This window comes from Gracilinanus agilis, chromosome 3 (assembly GCF_016433145.1).
Source record: "Gracilinanus agilis isolate LMUSP501 chromosome 3, AgileGrace, whole genome shotgun sequence".
NCBI lineage: Eukaryota > Metazoa > Chordata > Mammalia > Didelphimorphia > Didelphidae > Gracilinanus > Gracilinanus agilis.
The window spans coordinates 213399609-213421952 of record NC_058132.1 but is presented as its reverse complement, the minus strand read 5'-3'; positions in this window follow the sequence as shown (position 1 = coordinate 213421952).

Genomic DNA, 22344 nt, shown 5'->3' with positions numbered 1-22344 from the left:
GGAAGATAGCCTTTTCCCCTAGAAGAAGAGAACCAAGGAAGCCAGGCTTGGTTCTGGGAGCTAATAATCACATTTCAGGTTTAAGGTTCTTAGCTGCAAAGGACTTCTGAGAATGTCATCTTCGAACTCTCTGCCCTACATTCATTTGTCCCCTTAGGTGCTAGCCTCATGAAAGAAGGATTCCTTACACGCCTTTCCCCAAGGATTTTTGATTCCTCTGGTCCCTAAAGCAGGGCTTGAAGCCAGCCACAGCTGCAGTTAGGAACTAACAGCCTCCTGCTATGTCCATATCACTCCCAGGACAGCAGCAGGGACAGAAGCAGCAGCAACTTTAATTCTGCCTGCCAAGACCCAGGAGAGTGCAGGCAGCTCAAAGGCATCCTGCCCCACCCTGGCGCTGGGTAGTAGAGCTCTACAGCTGTTCTCCAACCTTAGAATCTGCACTTGGGAGAGCCAGAAGCAGGGCTAAAAAAGGAGGGATTGAGTGGTAAACACACTGGACGCTGACACAGACCAAAAGACAAGCCCACGATATTTCCAGATTTGGCTTCCAGGCCTTTCTCAATGTCCTGGAAATTGATTGACCTAAACTGTAGCTTTTTTTTTTTTTGCGTTTTCACCCTGATCCATTGAGCTTCCTGGAAACTCACGAACGAAGATAGTTTCTTTTCTCTTAGCATTTAAATTTTTGGTTTGGGGTTTGCAGTTTTTCTCTCTTTACTCCATTCCAAAATCCGAGTTTCTTTCCGTTTAAAAATTGACCATTTTTAAGGCTTCAGCTCTCACCCATTCGTTGTCCACCAGCAGGGGGCTCATTTCCCAGCCCAGATTCCTAAACCCTGGTTGGGGGAGAGAGGATTAATTAATGATCCCCTGACTATAGAACCACAGCTGGGAAGGACCTGTATTTATAAACACTCCCTTGTGACTACCTAGAATCAGTAGGTCCCAGGTACAACCCAGACGTGGATTTTCAAAGCCCCATTTAGTCCCATGAAGTTACAAAGGACAGGAAACAAGTATTGCTTTTTCCAGGCCACTGATCGCTGGTACTCATTTGTGCTCTGAATTTCTCTTTCATTTTTCAGCAAGGAGTGAATGACACCATCTTGATAAAGTTCCCTGCTTGAAGTAATATAACCAAGCAGCAACTTTGAAAAGAAGAAATTAATTTTTAAATCTATTTTTAATTTCTAATTATAATTTTTTTTAAAAAAAAACACAGATTTGGAGAAAGTAACATTTATGTGGACATTTGGTTTCTAGCCTAATGTGGCATAAAAATAAGTAACATAATGAGTGTTAAAAAAAATCAGGTTCATGATGCTTCTCACATCATCATCATTGTGCTTAGATGTCACAACAGTATTATGTGTGATTATGTCAGATTCAGCCTTCTCCATCTCTGAGTGTTGGCAGGTAGGAGGGCTGTTGGCAAGAGGAGGGGTGTTAACCTCAGGATCCTGGACTGATTCCAAGTCTGGTAATTACATTCTGCCAGCCAAAATTCATCCCATAATTTTAATTGGATAAATCCTTCCTGGCCTAAGCTACTGCTCTGCCTGTCAAACTGTTGCCACATTTCACCCCAGAGGTGTCTATGTTTCAGTGGTGAAGGAAGCAATTCCTTTGTGGCTTACATATCAGTTTAAATCTGCAAAATGCTTTGAGATCCCTTGGAATGAAAGAAACTATTTGTATATGTATGCCTTATACTGTATCTGCATACATAAGGCAATATATATAGAGAGAGATATTTCTAATGGGTGTACACGTAGATGTTAGCAGCAAAAAACTAAACTCCAGATAACTGTGACATCAGCCAGAGAACTCTGTAAGCTACCACAGGTCACTGATGTTTTTTCTCCACGTACAATGCTGAATTCAGCTCTAATTTCCCACTGCCAGAGATCATCTCATTGTCGCAAAGAAAGTTCCCATGGTGGAACACTGGAACTTCATTGCGCTACATGATTTCTTTGATCAGAGAATGGAAAATGAAGAGAACAGCTCATTCTCCCATTCTCCTTATCCTCATCCTTCTTCCATTCAGTTCATAATCATAGATCCAGGAAGAAATAAAAAATAAGGACTAGGGATTGCACTGGTCTTGCATTAGTTATTCTCTCAATTAAACCTACTTTTCAATCTTTATTTTTACTCCACACGCAATTCCAGAGGTGAAAAATGAAGCATGATATTCATCTCTTAACAGAGAGATATTTGACTCAGTAAGCAGTATGAAACATATTTTGGGGCAAAGCCAATGTGGGAATTTGTTTTAATTGACTATGCACATTTTTCCCCTCATATTTCAATGGGACTAGGTAAGAAGAAATAAGTCCTTGTTGGTTAAAAATAAGATAAAGGTTTTTAAGAAAGAATATAATTCAAGGGAAAGCAAGGCCTTCCTTGGCAGAAAATACTGTTTTACTGCTTGGACACAGAAATCAGATCTTGCTTGAGAAAGAAACAAGAGAGAAAGTGATACCAAGTACAGTTTTAGCAATAATATTAAAAAATATGAACCTGTTCTCTACTAGATTGAAGGGCTATTGTCAATATTCCATTAAATTTAGCTTTAACATTTATACTATTACCAATGGCATAACTTCAGAAGATTTACATATTATGTCACATGTATATTTATGAATTAAACATGTTTTCTTTATTTTAAGCACTTTCTTCAGAAGGACTTACTTTCTGAGGTTGATTCTTAATAGTACAGGAATGAGTTATTTAGTTTCTGAATTATTTCCTGATTTCTGTTCTTTGTGTTCCTTTTGATCTCATTTCTCTAATTATTGCACACATCCAAAAATAAAGTAGGTGAGAGCAAAAAAAAAATGAAATAAAGCTTAGAAATATCGATAACATTAGATTTGATTGCTATTTTCTAAGGAAACATGGATTCCTCATGAAAATAAGCATATCAGACAGTTTTCTAGAATCTAAATTTCAGTTTTTGTAACTAGGGAATGTTGTCTTTGTGTAATGAGCTTCACTAATCCAAATGAGTGGAGGGAGATGAAAAGATGATATTCTCCTTAAGCTGCATGAACCTACTATATCATTGACCAAAGGTGATGGTTGTGGTCACTCTCATTTGTCCCCAGTCTTTCTCACATAGAGATGACAAGATCCTACTCTGTCCTACCACAGAGTTCCCTTCTAGGCCACCAACTGGGTAGGAATCCTAAGTTCTAACAGAAAAGGGGGGTAAGTTTTCTTTTCATCATTATTTCAGAGAAAAGAGCATCCTCCTCTAAGAAAATTATTTCTCCTATTCGTCCGTGTATGACACATGTTTCTACCTTATTCCATAGGGTGGCCAGTCCTGATTAGAACTACAAAAACAATCTATCCTATTTGTAAGTTCTATTTTTTCAGTAAAATAATTCATTTTTTAAAATTTTACATGAAAAATATTGTAAAATTATATAATTTAGATGGGAATTTTAACAAATTCCTTGAATCAGTTTGTTCACATATTCAGCCACAAATAATTTTACTATCTATATTTCAGGACAATCCATAAGGCTATACTTATTTTAACTTCATATTATCTGTATTCAAGGGAAAGGACACATAAAGAACCATCCTTGGATAAGGAAAAATCAGGTTTGTAGTACAGTTCTTATAGATATCAATTTTTATTGATTTTTTTGAAAATGTATTCTGACCAGAAGTTTACTTTTTCAAAAAACATCAGATCATGTACTCATTCATATAGAAAGTCAATCTGAAGTATGACTGAAATTTGTTTTAAGTGGTCTTGGTTGGCATTTTAGGCCAATGTGGTAGAGGATGTTTGAAAAATGTGGGCTAAAGTAGAAGTAAAATATTTGCTTCTTTGCTTTATGTAGAGATAGGAATTCCATGTTCTATTTGGACTTTGTTATAGTTAAAACTGCTTTTTAAGATAATGAATAGTTTTCGAGGCTGCCTTGTTTAGTTGTGTGCTAGCCTATTCATATTAATTAAAGAAAAAAACAAGGGTTTGTTGCCCGTCAAGAGAATATAACAAGTAGCAAGAATGGGACAAAGTAGCTTACACACATGTGCCTTATTCCTGGCTGGAAAATGAGCTGTTTACATTTGCTTGATGAATAAAGACAAAACCAAAACGTAAAATAATATAACAAGAATTTATGAAGCATTTGCTGTAAGCAAAACACTATGTACAGTGATGAGAAAGATAAAAGGTTTAGGTAAGACATGATCCTTCCTCTCAAAAAGCCCATTTTTTTGGTTTCATTTTCAGTTATGTCTGACTCTTCATGACCCCATTTGGGGTTTTCCTGACAAAGATATTGGAATAGTTTGCCATTTCTTTCTCCAGCTCATTTTACAGATAAGGAAACTAAGGCAAACAGGGCTAAGTGATTCTCACAGGATCACACAGTTAATAAGTATCTGAGCCTGGACTTGAACTCAGTACTACCAGATTCAAGGTCCAACATTTTTCTACTGTGACACCTAGCTGTCCTAAACGTACAGACTGATAGAGAGATAAAATAACCTACATAGATATTTATAGTACAAACAATTATCTAAGTACATTAGAAAACTGCAAGGCAAAATGGTATGTGAAGTTTTAGGGAAATGTCATTATTTACTAGGAACAGTAGAAAAGACTTTGCAAAAAAAGAGTATTAGTTGAGGTTGGCTTTAAAATGACAGAGAAAACTTAAACAGATGAAAAAGAGGGAAAATATTTGCAGGGATGCTAGGGAAAGCATAGAGGCATGAGTGTATAATGATGAAACAGAATAATACAACTTGGCTACTATCATTTCACCCTGTTTGCCTTGGTTTCCTCATCTGTAAAATGAGCTGGAAGAAGAAATGGTAAACCATGTCAGTATCTTTGCTGTGAAAACCCCAAATGGGGTCACAAAGAGTCAGACACAACTGAAACTGAACAATAACCCTGTAAAGTGTGGAGAAAAGTACTATGAATTAAGACTTGAAAGGCTAGGTGGCACCATAATGTAGAGAGGCTCAACTGTCTAGTAAAGGGGTGTGAACTTAACACAGAAGCTACTAGGGATCCACCACAGATTTTTGACCAAAAGAGATTTCCAAATCTACATAGAGAAGATTGGCATAAAGGGCAGATGAGAGAGAAAAGTGTTATGATGGAAAGATTTGTAAAGAAACTATGGCAGCTCCCCCAAGGGCAGTTAATAATGGCCCCTACCAGATTGGTGGCAGTGGTAATTCTACAAAGGGAACAAATGTTAAAGACACAACTAAAGTCACTGAATTGAATGATCTTTATTGGTAGTTTTTCCTCCCTTAGTCTGCCTTCTTCTTAACTATATTACACCAATATGAGCATATTTTAAGTGATTTCTGTCATATACAGTCATTTTTATATTATTATACATTGCTGGTCACTACCTCTATCCTTTCTTACTGATACCACCAAAATGCTGAAACCACAAATACGATATGCATTAACAATAGAGAATGGAGTAGGAAGATCATGGAATTCTAGGTCTGAAATGAACATGTAGTAACTGGACTAGGAGAAGCCAGGTGTATAGAAGGGGATCATCTTCTATACTTTGTGTGAGATTCTTTTCAGTCTCAACCACAACATCTTAAATGTAAGTTGGAAAAAAAAATCAACTTTACAAGTGGAAGATGGAAAAGGCATGGCTAGATAGTATTTGTGTAAAAGAAAAAAAAATTGTGGGGGTTTTAATGAATTGAATGCTCAGTACAGTAAATCAACAGTGGGATATAGATGGCAAGAGAGAAAGAGAGCGAATTTAATCCTAGGCTGCATTGAGAAAGAAATAATGTAAGGTTCTAGAGGAGTGAAAGACCCTTTGTAATCTGCAATAGGAAGAGTACATCTGGAGTATTATATTAAGTTCTAGGAAATGTATTAGAAAGGGATGTTAATCCTTTTGAAGAAAGACTTAAAAGGGGCTTAATAGCTGTATTTAAATATTTGAAAGACTATCGCATGGAAAAGGGATTGGATGGGTTCGTTAAGGTCCAAAAGAGCCAAACTAAGAGCAACATTTGAATGCTGCAAAGAGGCACATTTAGATTTGACTTAAGAGAAAAATTACTTCTAACTGTTAATACTATCCCAAAGTGGGAAGGGTGATATTCAGATCACAGAGAAGGATGTTTAGAGGTTATATAGTTCAGCCCCTTCATTTTGTAGATGAGGAAAACAAGGTTGTGATTTGCCCTAGGTCACACTGGAGTGACTGAGTCAAGATTGAAAGTCAAATTCAGAAATCTTTCCACTGCAGCACACTGCCTCAAGTAAGATCTTTCCCTCAATGGAGGTCTTTAAGAAAGGACTGGATAATCATTGGTCAGGTATGTTGCATGAGGTATAATTTGGATTAAAGCATCCAGGTGGCACAGAGGGTAGAGTGCCAGACCTGGAGTCAGGAGGATCAGGGTTTAAATCTGGCCTTAGATAGATATTTACTAGCTGTGTGACCCTGAGCAAGTCACTCAACCTCGTTTGCCTCTGTTTCCTTATCTATGAAATGAGCTGGAGAAGAAAATATAAACCACACTAGTATTTTTGCCAAGAAAATTCCAAATGGGGTCACAGAGAATTATCCTATAAAAATTCAAGAACAAACTGGAGTTTGCAATAAATGGAACATTTTTCTTTTCATCAATGCTACTGGCAGTCCACATTGTCAATCACTTTCAAGCCAACCACTAATAATTTTAATTGCTTGTTATGCCATTACTGGTTGGACTGCTTTACATTAACATCCCAGTTAACCAGTGAAAGAGTACTCAAGAACAAATGCTATATACTCAGTTTCTTCCTACTCCATCCACTAATAAAGCACACAAAGAAAGTCTCAAATAGTCTAAGAATGTAAAACATTAATAGTCGATCTCGAAATATTGGATCAAAGATACACTAATGGGTCTTTAAATTGATACTTTCTGTCCTAATCTCATAGACTAATTGGTCAGGGTTTCATCTAAAAGCTGGGCCTTCCTAAATGGAAAAATGTTCCAGTATGATTGCAGCTCCCTTGAAAAGACATAAATTTAGAGAATATATTTAAATTATTATACACAGACATATATTCAGAGTTGAGAAAATGCATGAATTTTGTTTTAAAAACTAAAAAAATCATTAATTGCTAAATGAACAATGTAGGGTTATTAATATAATGTACTTTTCTCCCTCTAAATTGTGAATAACTATGAAATCAGATATCTGAACCATCCTTAGGCATTTAACCATGTAGTAAATTAAGTTACAGAAACACCAAAGCAGTCTATGGGAAGGTTTATTAAAATTAGTATGGAAACTGTCAGAAACATCCAAGACTAAGATTGAAGAAACTCTAAATCTTTTTCTAATTTTGTTAGTTCCATTTGATAGGACACAAAATTAATGAGCCAGTCGATGCTGTTCTTATAAGAGAAACTGAGAGGCACAGTGGATAAGTCCTAGAGTCAAGAGGATCTGAGTTCAAATATAACTTCAGACACTCACTGGCTGTGTGATCCTGGGCAAGTCACTTAACCCGGTTTGCCTCAGTTTCTCATCTGTACAATGAGCTGAAAAATGGCAAACCGCTTTGCCAAGAAAACCCCAAATGGGGTGACAAAGAGTTGGACACAACTGAAACTACTAAAAAGCCGTGGTAGATGATTTTATCTTGATAGATCATTTTATTTAGAGTTAGAAAATACCTTTGTAGGTCATCTGGTCAGTCCAACCCCTTCATTATACAGATGAGGGAACTGAAGTCCATAGAGTTTAAATGATTATAATATCATATGGGTAATAAGGAACAGAACTAGGATTCATAATCAGAATTCCTTACTTCAAATATAATAGTCTTCTACTATTCATATGGTATTTTCTCCAGTTCTTCCTTGGTAAAATCGGGGGGTTGGACTAGAGGAGTGGTTCCCAAGCTTTTTTGGCCTACCGCCCCCTTTCCAGAAAAAAATATTACTTAGTGCCCCTGGAAATTAATTTATTCAAATTTTAATAGCGATTAATAGGAAAGATAAATGCTCCTGTGGCCATCACCTCTACCCTGGATAGCTGCAGCACCCACCAGGGGGCGGTGGCGCCCACTTTGGGAATCACTGGACTAGAGGATCATTATATTTCTCCTAATTCTAAGTCTTGGCATCCTAGTTTCAATCTTACTCACAGTCTATATTGTTTCCTTACTTTTAGCCTTCCTATCTCCCAAAGCCAATAGAATGATATGGGCAGCGAGGTAGTACAGTAGACAGAGTGCTAGATGTAGAATCAAGAATATCTAATCAAATACAACCTTAAACAGTTATCAGTAGCGTAACCCTAAGCAAGTCACATAACTTCTGTTGGCTTCAGTTTCCTCATCTGTAAAATGAAGATAATAACAGCATCTACCTCCCAGGGCTGTTGTGAGGACCAGATGAGGTAATAATCGGATAGCCTTTAGCACAGTACCTGGCGTATAACAGGTGCTATATGTGAATGTTAGCTATTATTATGATAATGATATGAATGGACTAGGACTGTGAATGGATCAAGATAAAGTAATCACTATTGCTAGGAAAACAAGTCATAAAGTGTCCCTTGGCTGTGGTTGGTAGTGCCATTTTAGAGTAGAGATGGCATGACCTCATCTCTTCCTGCGGCAGATGAAAGAGCACTGAATTGAGAATCAGATTGCCCAGGTTCAAATATTGGCTCTTCTACTAATTATGTGACCTTGAGAAAATCATTTCAATTTTCTGAACCCCAGTTTCTTAAACTGTACACTTCAGGCATTAGACCCTAGGATCTCTTAGACTCCTTCCATCTGTAAATTCTGTAATTCTATGACCAGAATGGGGTGGGAGAAAGGTATCAATCTGCCTGTGTATTTTTTCATGGCACTAATAAAGCTATATAAACTTTTGATTAAAATAATGATTTTAAAATTTACCTCCCATCTTACATTCTCCTTTCCATCTACAAACGAGTGGGTTTTTTTGGTGTTTTTTTTTTAAACCCTTAACTTCTGTGTATTGGCTTATAGGTGGAAGAGTGATAAGGGTGGGCAATAGGGGTCAAGTGACTTGCCCAGGGTCACACAGCTGGGAAGTGTCTGAGGCCGGATCTGAACCTAGGACCTCCCATTTCTAGGCCTGACTCTCAATCCACTGAGCCCAGCTGCCCCTACAAATGAATCTTAACACCAAATGGAATCTAGAAGGTAAAGATGAGCTAGGTTCAACTTCTATGGGAAAGCTAAAAGTTTTATATGAGAATCAGAGACATTAAGTAGAATACTAAGTATTCATGTTTTAAAATCTATATGTCTAGAGAGGGTCCCTCTTGTTTTGAAAAGGATCTGGGGCTGCTAGGTGACTCAGTAGATGGAGAGTCAGGTCTATAAATGGGAGGTCCTGGGTTCAAATTTAGCCTCAAATACTTCCTAGCTATCTGACCCTATATCACTTAACTCCCATTGCCTAGACCTTACTGCTCTTCTGCCATAGAACCGATACTTAGTTAGGTAAGGGTTTTTAAAAAGAAAGAAAGAAGAAAAGGATCCCTTCTGGATATACACAAATTCTCTCTATTTTAAGAAACAGACCCTTTAGCACAATCACTTCTATGGGTGTGATAGCAACCAAAATATTGTCTATTCTCCCCCCAATATTTTTAACAGATTTTTGCTGTAGCTTTCCTTTAAATTTGTCCTACATAACAAATGGCTTTTTCTTTAGGGGGCAGACAGGGAATTAAATCCATTTCATTTAAACATCTTACATACACTGAATCTTCTCTCATTTTCCCAGTATGTTAGTACATTGAGGAAAACTGAAAGAGAAAAATTAACTGATACCCAAGGTTGACGTTGCTCCCATATTCTAGTACTGGAACTTATATTACCTTCCAAAGAAATAAGTGACTTTAAACCAAATGGATATGTTTCTGTAGAACATATTAAATTAGAGATATGTTGCTGGTTGTTCAGCCTAAAAATATTACCTGAGAAAAACTGGTACAGAGATCAGATTTGTCAATTCCATTGAAAAGCAGGATGGGAAATTAGATAATTATATGGAAAAGACAATTATAGTTAAGAATGAGAGAGGTTCAAGAATTGTGTCCTTAGCTAGACAGTGTGATTACATTGCATTCCTATATCCCTCTCAATTGTTGTCATTTACTATATCAGTATTCTTAGCTCTGTATTTTGGAGAGTAGAATATCCTACCTTCTACTTACATAGTACTGTTCCTCTAGGGAGATTTCTTGGTTTATCTATTGTGTTTTGGGAAATTCTATTTATTTTTCTTGCTTCCCTCCACCCCCTTGCCAGTCAGATCTTTTTTATTTCCATTTCTCTTCACCCCGTGTGAGCTGGGAGTTTTTAATTCTGTATTACACTTCAGCTCTTCCAGATGGAATTCTCTTCCTTCAGTTGGTGACATTTGCAGTTATAGGTCTGCCTGTAAAAGTGCTTTTGATTCCTCTGTGTTTTTACTGCTGAATATAAATATGGCCAGTGTGAAATACCTGTTTTACTTCTTTAAATCTAAACTCAATTTCCATTTTATGTCCTTTGGTTGCTTCTAATAACTTTGCTGTCCTGAAATATGTGCAACTGTTTAATCTTATAGTTTCCTCTCAGTTTGGAAAAAGAATCCGCAAAGTTAAAATATTTTCATTCCCATTAAAATGTATGTTTTTTAAAGGCAATAAAAGGTTACCTTGAATAGCAAAACCAATTAGTTCTTCTTACTGATTAATGAAAATATGAATAGCAGAAAAGGCTAGAAAAATCTTCCAGAATAAAAGTATCCTTCAGGCAATCCCATGACCAAATTCTCTCAAAAATAATGAGTCTCTTTTTAAAGTAATCAATATGTTAGTAATTGCTGTACAGAAGTACTTAATTTTCTAGCCTTACACCAAACTTCAAATATAGGATTAATGTTATTTGGCAATTTATTCTTAAGAAAAAGAAGCACTTGAACCAATAGTTTGTATAAATATACATATAAATTCTATATAGATTATTAACATTTTCCTAACTCATATTCATATATAAGAATCATTCTTTCTTTTCCCTCATATATGTATATTGTGGTTTTTATTAATATTTATAATAAAAACATTATTTTTAAAAATAATTTTTTACTTTATAGTCCTTATCCTTGCCAACCATATGAGAACGGCATTAGGTCAAGAGAAGTGAAGTCCCAGCTCAGTCCCTTTGCAAAATGTTGGAAACAAAAACTGGGTTTACTAAGGTGTTAGTGAAGTAAACATGTGACAGGCAAAATATGAGAAGGCATTGACCATCTCTATCTAAATTCTATTGTCTTTTAAAATCATTGCTAACCTACAAGGGAAAGTCTATGATTTTATGTGGTCATGTACTGCCAGCTCTAGTACAGAATAGCTTTTCTAGATTCTTGTTTAATAAAGAGGTTCCTGGAAACAAGCATATTGGTATGATTAAATATGATCTAAACTCCACTTGACAGCACCATCTTGTGGATCTTTGAGGAATTTATTACTTATTTCATTTTAGGTATATCTAAATAAGAATTCACATTTATGTACAAATTCAAAACCTGAAAAGCATTTTCTTCACAACAGCTCTCAGAAGTGGGTGATGATGCAAGTTAAGTTGATGATAAAAAAAAGTATAACACTACAAAAATTGGAAATGTTCTCTACTTATGTACTATGAAATTCTACCTTTAAATTATGTGGAATGAAGCGTTTCCTAATAAAATATTCCTGTGGAGGATATGACCATCCTTCTAGTCACTCAAGTTCCTGAGCCTGGAGTCATCCTCAATTCTCTACTCTTTGTCACCTCACATACCCAGATGGGTTTCCAAGTCTTGTAGATTTTTCTGACACAATATCTTTTACTTCTATCCACTTCTCTCCATTAACACATTTACAGCTGTTTGTTTTGGACCCTCATTATCTCTTACAAAGGCTATTGTAATGGCTGCTTAATTTGTCTCCCTGACTCCGACCTTTCCCTTCTTCAGCTGATCTTCCACATAGGTGCCAAAGTGATATTTTTAAATTTTTCTAATATGTCTGATCATGCCATTCATGCCCCTCCTCAAGAATCTCATGTGGCTCTCTGCTACCTCTAGGATCAAATGGAGGCTTCTCAGTTTGACATTTAAGTCTATCTACAACATGGCTCCAGATTACCTGCCTAGGCTTACAGTACATCACCCCTTTCCATGCATTTTCGGGTCCAGCTAATCTAGTCTTCTTGTTGTTCCTTACTTCTGCCTTCGATCCCTGAGCCTTTGCACAGCCTGTCCTCTTTATCTGGAATATACTCCTTCTTTAGTTTCCCTTCAAAGAATCTCCTTTAGTTTCCTTCAAAGCTCAGCTTGAGCATCACCTCCTGCATGAAGTCTTTCTGATTCCTTATTGGCTGATAGTGCCTAACTCCCCCAAATTGGGCTTCCTTCTATATATACTTATATGTGTACAAGTTGTGTTGTTGCTGAGTTATTTTCCACTAGTGTACCTTTCATGACCCCATTTGGGATTTTATTGGCAGAGATACCAGAGTGGCTTGTCACTGCCTTCTCCAGCTCATTTTATAGATGAGGAAACTGAGGCAAACAGGGCTAAGTGACTTGTCCGGGGTCACAGAGCTAGTAAGTGTTTAAGACCAAATTTGAAATCAGAAAGTTGAGTCTTAAAAACAACTGCTAGATCACATGGGTCGTTGAGGATACGATTGGGGATGTAGACTCTAAAACGATTGCTCTATTGCAAATATTAATAATATGGAAATAGGTTTTGAACAATGATACATATAAAATCCAGTGGAATTGCTTGTTGGCTACGGGAGGGGGAGTTGAGAGGAGGGAAGGAAAACAACATGAATCATGTAACCATGGAAAAATATTTTAAATTAATTAAATAAAAATTTTCAAATTAAAAAAAAAAAGTTGAGTCTTCCTGACTCAAAGCCTAGCACTCTCTCCATTGAGCTGCCTAGCTACCCTGTCACTTTAACTTTGAAAAGGTGTTTTATATACATTACCTCATCTGAACTGTCAGCTTTCTGGCTGGCTATCTGTGTTCCCATGAATTATGCTGTGTACGCTGGGAAGTATATCTGCTATTCTCATCCTTACGTTCTCTTCCTATAACAAGGTGCCTCTGGGGTATCTGTTAAGACTGATCTTGGGTGAGTCTTGCATTTGTCATGAAATAACATGGGAACGTTCTGTGTATCGTTCTTGCCATTTCCCCAAGTGACTAATGACTTCTGCTTTGTGTACCTTGTTCTGGATATGAATCCTGAAGCAGGAATCATCACAGAAAACACAAGGAAGTGGCTCATCTCTATCTTTATGCGCACATCACTCTTGGGAAGGAAGCAAAGGCTGAAAGTAATTCGGTCCTCCTCGTATCTTTGGACACATTACGTGTTCCTGCTATTATTCTGATGGAATTCAGCTGGCTTTTAGATGATTATCCCATTCTAAGCCACATCCCCACTTCTATTTTCTCTCCTTCTTTGGAAAGTGTTTGATATTCTCTCATGCACACAAGAGCCTAATCATCATACCTGCTCCTTTATTATACAGGGAATATCAGGAAGTGCCCAACGATGACCTTTTTGTAAGACAGGTTATCCATCTAGTTCATGGAATAATGTCATTTAGAGAGAAATTGGATGGCATGTTGGATGGAGGGCTTGGAAGTCTTGGAATTAGGAAGACCTGGGTTCAAGTTCTATCTCTGCCAAATATTGGTAATGTGGCCCTGGGCAAGTCACTTCCCCTCTCAGTGGCCCAGGCAACTCTCTAAGACTCTACGTTGCAGAGAAGGTGCCCATCTTCATTGGTAGAGGGCACAGGAATTCTCTGAACTTGTAGAATTGCATTTCTGAACCATCTCCCTGCCCAAAAAAAAAGTTTGCCTAAAACTGGACTATGGATGATGGATCAGGTCCATTAAATCTAACTCTCAGACTACTGGGTGAAAATAGATAAGTTCTAAGAGCATTTGGGCCCAATTATAAGTCATGCGACTCTTAAAGAATCCTGTCTTTGTATCTTTAGTGCTTAGTGCAGTGTCTGGCACATGTTGTTGTTGTTCAGTTGTATCTGACTGTCTGTGACCCCAGTTGGGGGTTTCTGGGCAAAGACACTAGAACGGTTTGCCATCTCCTTCTCCAACTCATTTTACAGATGAGGAACCAAGGCAAAGAGGGTGACGTGACTTGCCAACAGTCACATCGCTAGGAAGTGTTTGAGGCCAGACTCAAGGCTCATCGCTCTATCCACTGTGCCACCTAGCTGTCTCTTCTATGTCTGGCTCATAGGAGATGATTAATAAATGTTTGTTTATTGCTTGATTGGTTGACATCTTGGGTAAACATAATGTTTTCATGGGGCAGTATGGATAGAGCATTGCAGTAAGAGCTGAGAAGACTAGTCCTGACTCTACAACTGTGATGTTTCTAAGTCTTTTGATTTCTGAAGTTCCTTTTTCCCATCTAGAAAATGTAACGGTTTGACTAAATGAGCTCTCATCTAATAATAATGTCTGGAACTGGACAGCCGAGTACTGAAATGCTACCAGGAAAAGATCTATTCCCATAAAATAAAGAGCCACTGAGTATGAGACCTAGAAGAATATGCAACAGAGAGTTTCATCGCTCAATGAAATGATCAGAATAAGGACCAGAAACTCACTGCAGGGTTGGAGTAGGAACGTTGTTGTTTTGTTTTGTTTTTTCTTAATCTAGTCTTAACACTAACCTCTGACACAGAAATATTGTACCAAGTTCTGGAAGCAGAATGGATTGGACTTAAGTGTGTCAGACAAAAGTCAATGACAGCAGATATAGTATTTAGAATCAACATTAGTTGCAATTTGGATTTTAACTATAACATTTATGATAGAGAGATGTCATGGGCATAAATGTAGGTATAACTATTGATATAGTGTATATTTTATGTATATGTTATAGATAGTAAAAGTTAATAATATTTTATTCAATAGAATATACTTGATTTTATCCTATAGGTTACCTTAAATATATGCATATTAAATGTAATAGATACATTTTATATCTGAAGAATGTATGTTCTTTGTATAGTTTTCTTAGGTATATAGATTATTAAATCAAATATATTTTATTCATATATAATCTTTATTTCTGTAGTTGCCATTGTGTATTAACTATTTAAAAATTCACATAAAGTTAACTTAGTTATATGGGTATCAAATGTAACATATACACATATGTTCTACATATATTTTACATTTAATACTCATATACCTGAAGTATTTCTCTGTATATATATATATATATATATATATATGTACATATGGATTACATTTAGTACACATCTACCTAAGACAACTTATAAGGAAAATCAACTATAATCTATTACGTGAATAAAATGTTAATAAAGTTTAATATAAATTGTCTAAAAAAAAACTGATTGGACAAAATATTTCCAGTAACTATAAATTAATTGATACAATTAAATGTCACCCAAATAATTCAGCATTTTATACCATATAATCCTGATAACTTCCTCATAATAGTTAAAGAAATAATTTCATACTAATCAATATTTTCTTACTTGACCATAAGTCTATAATCTTTATTATTAAATATGTGTATATTAAAATTTTATGTCTCAAAAATCTCTTATTGCTAATAGATTAAACAAATGAACAAAGTCTCTAATCAATTTTTTAAATTTAAAATGAGAAATGTTTTTACTCAGAAAATAGACAATTTATGACTAAAAAAAATTTTCAGACATTCTGAAAACAGTATCTCCTTTAAATAAATAACACATACTTTCCTCATCCCCTCCCCATCCTCCAACAAAGTTAGTTATTTTTAAGATTTTAAAATTATTTTTAAGATTATATTTAAGATTTTCAAGATTTAAGTCCCTAGGACTTCTGAAAACTATTTTTCTTTTTAAATGTCAGAACAGAATAGGTTTTAGATGAAGAGGCTGTATTTGCAATCATAGCTTCTAACGTGGGGGGGGGTGGGAAATAAACTCTTTTTGGCTTAAATTTGACTTAAGGTCAAAATTACATTTCTTAGTCCCAAAAGAAAAGAATGATAAACTTCTTTTAAGTAGAGGGGTTTCTGGCCTAGCTGGAAAAAAAAGTTGATTTTTTTTAACTCCCTATGGTATATTATATACATACTTATGTTAAAGTCAGTTTTTAATGTAACGAAATTTGCTTAATTTGGAACTCTTTCCATTATAGCAGATGGTCTAGTCATGGAAAAACAGTGGTATGATTTTATTGTCCTCTTAATTTTAATATTTTAAAAGGAAACTCAAACTATCTTTTCTTTTCACGTAGATGAGGCTGCACAAAGCAATAGTAGTAATAAATAACCTTTATTGTCTGCTATGTACAAAACCTGTTAATAGAAAAGATAACTAAGATACTCTTTTTACCATCAAAGACTTTATGATTAAATATATCTATTTCCCATTAACTTCTTTGCCAATGACTCACTACATTGAATCAGTCCTTAAGTTCTCACTTGAAAGAAGCTATCATCATATCACTTATGACAAAAACAAAAAGGAACTAATTTTAGATTAGTCATGTAATATCTGCTAGACATTACCATTATAGAAGCATAGAATGTGAAGAGACTCATAAAAGTCATTTGGTTTCTTCTTCTGTCTCTAGAGAGGCCATTGTATATATAGGGGATAGCTTTTATGTTAGAGGCTTCTAGAATGCTTCTACACAAGGTCTTTTGATAACTTATTCCAATGATAATCACAAAATCATAAAGTATAAAGCTATCTGATCCATTATCATTATTTCATATAAGGAAACAAGCTCATAAAGATAATCTAAAGTTGTACAGACTTTAGTAGGAGGCAGAGCCCAGTCAGATATTTTGGCTTCACTTGGAATGATTTAAACCTATTTTTTTCTTGTTTAGTACCCTAACCATTTGCACAGAAATTATTCCTGGGTCATTTTCACAAAAATTCTCTTTAAACCTGTTCCTCCTTAGCTTTCTTTTTGGCTGCTCTTCTTGAGACATTTTCCAGCATTTCTACATTTTATTTCAGACAATAGACAATGTTCTTTAAATTTAGGTCTGAATGACTTCATTGCTGAAGACAGTGAGAAGATTATTTCCATGTATGTGGAGATCCAACCATAATGTATGTATAAAGTGAGGATTATAGTATTTATACCTTATATTTTGATCATTAACTTTGAGTTAAGGGAAAAGTCACATTTTAAAACGATATTTCACAAGGCACCAAATCAATAATAGAGCTTCAGTTATTTAGCAGCTTTTCCAGCAACTTTAAAACAAGTAATACTGAGAAGTAAACTATCGGAAGCCATAATAAAATATGTTAAAATAAAACCAGCAAAGGTTGGCCATTGTTCTATACGTTTGTTCAGTCTGTCCTTTTTCTTCAAGATAGAACATCTAAGTATATGAACATGTAAGACAAATGGCTAATTCATGATTAACCAAAGAAAGTATCAAGAAATTATGATAAATTTTTGTCATTTCCTGTACTGCCATCTGGAGTGGTACAAATTTAATCACAATGTGTCAGGAGTTGAAAACTCTCAGATATATATACTAGAGGATAGGCTATTAGAATATTTTGCTATGAATGCAAGCCTCTTGTCATAGTACTGCCATATATTGGTAGCTACTACCCAAGAATGGTTCTTTCTCTTTAACTATACAAGACTTGGACAAAGCAGCAGGGACATTAAAAGATTGTGAGGTACTATTGATGAGCTCTATCTACTTCAGGTGTTGGAAGATTAGAACAAATTTATTTTGTTTCTCAATCTTAGAATTGGAAGTACCTACCAAGAGTGAACTATATCCCCAAATCCAGCTGGTACACTCCCATAATGTTAATTCATTACATAGAGTTTAAGGAATCAACAGATAACTGATGTTCTTTCTATCTTAGAAAAGATCAGGCTACTCAATGAGACAGTTACCCTCTGAGCCAAACTAACCCAGAGCCTATCCATGGACCACTCTCAAGCATTTGTAAATAATCCACACTTTTGTAAATAAAAGTCATTTTGACTTGAGCTATAATATATTTTAAATCAGTGACCTCAAGATTATTTTAGAATCCTCATATATTTAGTCAAACCCTTAATTTAATTCCTTACAATATTCTATAAAAGATTGATGTGTCACAGTGGACCAAAAGTCTGCTGCAGAACCAGGAGGACAAGGGCCTAAGTCCTGCCTCTGACACATCCTTGCAGCGTAACCCTAGGTAAGGCAACCTCTCAATGCTTTAGAGCTGAGGAATTCTTTAAGATGGCAAAGAAGATGCTGACAAACACTAGTAAAAAGAATTCCCTTACTGCAGCTCCTAATATGTATGAAATGACAGGTCCTGTTCCTAATCTTATATGAAAGACATTGTGCTGGGGGGCCAAAGATGTAATGACAAAAATTAAATAATAATCATCCTCAAGAAGCTTATATTTCCTAGCTGGTAGTTGGGAAGAGACTATTAGTTACCACATCTATAGTGCTAAAACAAATAAATACAAGGTCATTTAAAGAAAGTGAAAACATTAGCAATTAGAGGTGTCTCCCTTTTGTCTTTGTATCCCCAGTGTCTGGTATGTGATGGGTCTGATGGCCCGTTTTAGCACTCATTCACCTAGACCTCGCTGCAGTATTTGCCGATAGGGAACACATTCCCCTACTGAAAACATTTTATTCATTTTGAAATAGATAAAGTAGGATATGATTATAATAATCCAAGATGGAGGCAATAAAGACCTTAATAGAGGCAGTGGTCATGGGAATTAAGGAGGTACATGGATATGAGATGTTATAGAATAAATGGCACTGGGTAACTGATTAATAGGGGCAGTGAAGTAGCTAGAAGACTTAGGATGTCTCACAGGTTATGAACCTGAATAACTATGAGGATAGAGAGTTATGTTGGGTCATCTCCTCAGTGAAGTAAGGCAGAAAGTAAAGCTAGAGGAGAATGTAGCTGTTACAGAGCAAGCCACCAAAGTCTTGATATTTTCTCCCTGGAAGACACTTGAATTCAGTGTCAGACTGGAAGTCCATTGAGGAAGTCTCTAAAAAGCCCACTGCTCAACATTCTCTAGGTCATCCTGGGAAATACATGTCCTACCTGATCTAGCCCAAAAGAAAAAAGAGACCCTGTTCCTAACAAGATAGTTAATTTCCATTTGGAATTATAGCTAGCTTCAAAAGGGAAAGCCCATATATCATAATAATAATAATAATAACAATAATAATAATAATAATAATAATAAAACAGTGATGCTGCATCCAGGCATAGTTCAACCAGATCTTCCAGTCTTTAAAGAGGGAAAATACCCAAGAATGCACCCAGGAGAATAACTCATTACCATTCCCTTAAAATTTTTATTTTGATTTATTTACTATAAAAATTTTATCTTATTTGTATTGATATCTTTAGTTTTTATTTTGAATATATTCACCCTCTTTATCTAGCAAAACCATCCACTATAACAAAGATTTTTTAAAAAGAAAGAAATCCGTTTATTTAAAAAATATATAGTTAACAATGTTGGTATACTCAACAGAGATAGGAAAATTTCAAGGTGGAGCAGGTCCCTTTTCTGAAAATCCTACCTCAATGATGAAATCAATTAAAAAATGGCTTTCATAAGATCTTCTGTTATAACAATGTTCTTAAAAGGGAACTTTGCCCAGCAGACTCGTTCACTGAAAAATTCTAAGAGACTCACTCAAAATAAATATGCTGAAAAAAGAAAGCAAAGTTACCATTTAACTAAATTCATGGTTTTAGAATGAAATTTCCAAATAATTAGATGACAGCATTCAGAATATATGTATAAATCCCAAACATAAGACTGGCATATAATTTGGTGAATATCAAGATGTTATTTTCCCAAAATGAATAGTCATAAGGCAAAATGAGCTCTCTCATATCAATCACCTTACAACACTGAACTCTAGAGTTGCAAAATGTATTGTTTTTGCTATTGTTAAGATAACATATAAGATTAAAATTCCTTTGAGAAGTCCATTTTCAGTACTTTTTTCACTTTAAGTTAAAACTGACATTCTATTGAAAAGGAACCTAGTATGCATTAAAAAAAAAAGTAAAAATATCACACAATAGGTATCTGTTGTGTCAAAACTTTTTTAAAAGATAAATGATTTAAAAGGCTGGGTTTTATTAACATGATTTACTACCTTGTCAGCATAGACTGTTTATTTTTTAATCCCTTAAACCAAAAGATTGCTTTTTAATATGCCACAATATAAGGCCCTTTTCTTCTTTATCTCTTTTGTGGAGGGTGGAAAATAGGAATGGTTTCTAATTTTGAAGATCCAAAAGACTTAATAACTGGATGAATTATATCTTAACATTCCCATTAATTTGTCCTCCAATAGGGAAAACCCACAATTTTGAGAAACTTATTATTATGGGAGGAAAGGCCCTGATGTATAATTGTAACCAAATATGAAAGCCCAGATTTTCTAAGCTAAATATTGCATGTTCTTCAAAAGATTTACAAATTCTCATAGACACAGAACTTGGAGAATGAAAAGATTATAATTTGACAAATTATAGATTTCATTGTGTTTTTTTTTGATGTGTGAAACCTACAAACAAATATCAAGAGATTGTATTGCAAGATTGAAAATCTCTTGTTTAGCTTTGTAAGGGACAGTGTCCTATGTGGCTTGCAACCCTGCCTTAAAAGAAAATGCAGTGTAATGTAAAAGACACTCTAATCACTACATCTAATTATAAAGAAGAATAACTAACTAAATTTTTTAAGGATCCTTGGTTGGGAGTGCGGTCAAGTGGTTAGAGCCCAGGACTGCAAGTCAGTAGTCTTGGTTTCTATTTTAAATAGTACCTCTAGCTTTCTCCATGACCTTCAGTAAGGCATTTAACCTCTTTGTTTCTCAGTTTTACTCGTGTGCCAATCATAGTTAACAATGTCTATTTCCTGCACAATAAATTGAGATCTTGTTTAAAAAAAAATCTTTACCTTCTCTCTTAGAGTTGATACAGAGTGCCAGTTCTAAAGCAAAAGAGGAGTAAGGACTAGGCAACTGGAGTTAAATGATTTTCCTAGGGTCACACAGTTAGGAAGTGTCTGAGGTCACATTTGAACCCAGGACCTCCCATCTGCAGGCCTACAGCTCTATTAAGTTACCTAGCTGCCCAGAAAAAACTGAAACTGATCATTTAGATTTTCAAAGTGCTCCAAAATCCTTGATCATGAGTTCAAATCTTGATTCTACTTCTTACTGAGTAAATCACTTAACCATTTTGGGTCTGTTTCAATAAAATGAAGAGCTTGCCCTTAGTGATCTCTAAGTTGCCTTCCAGTTCTAAGACTTGTGAGCCTCTGGACTGAGGTAGAAGTCATTATTATTACTCTAGACAAAAAGGTGAGGTGCATTCTTGACTGTCAAGATCTAACCATAATAAGAAACACAAAAATATCTATTAAGCTTTTTGGAATAAACACTTTGAAGGTTATGAAGATAAATTGATAAATTTCAAAGATTTCAGAACTCCTTAATAACTTTCTGGTAACATTACTACATCCAAACATTGTGTAGAAAATTTGTTTTTAGGATATTATTTCACAACCAGCCCATCAATAATGTGAATAATGTGACTTGGGAATTACAGTTGGCCATTGCATCACTCAGAATCTCAAACCTTTAGAACACTGTTATTGTTGTATAAATTGTTCACCTGGTTCTCCTCACTTCACTCTACTTCAGTTCATATAAGTCTTTCCAGGTTTCTCTGAAACTATTCCCTTTATCTTTTCTTTTAGGTCAATAATATTCCATCACATCCGTACACCATAATTTATTCAGTCATTCCATATCTGAAGGGCACTGTTTTAGTTTCCAGCTCTTTGACATCAAAAAAAGAACTGATATATTTACATATTGGTCCTCTTTTCCTCTTTATTTGATCTCTTTGGAGCATAGACCCAGTAGTGACATTTCTGGGCAAAAGTATAATAACTTTTTGGGCATAGTTTCAAATTGCTTTCCTGAATTGCTGGACACAGCTAAACCAACATTGTATTAATGTACCTATTTTCTAATAGCCCCTCCAGCATTTGTCATTTTCCTTGTTATCCAACTTTGCTAATTGAAACTGTGAAGTAGAATCTTAGGGAAGTATTAATTTGCGTTTCTCTAATCATTAGTGGAGCATTTTTTTCATATAGTTATTGATAGGGTTTCTTCTGAAAACTGCCTCATGAAAATGTATATAAGTCAAATAAATATGATGGAAATA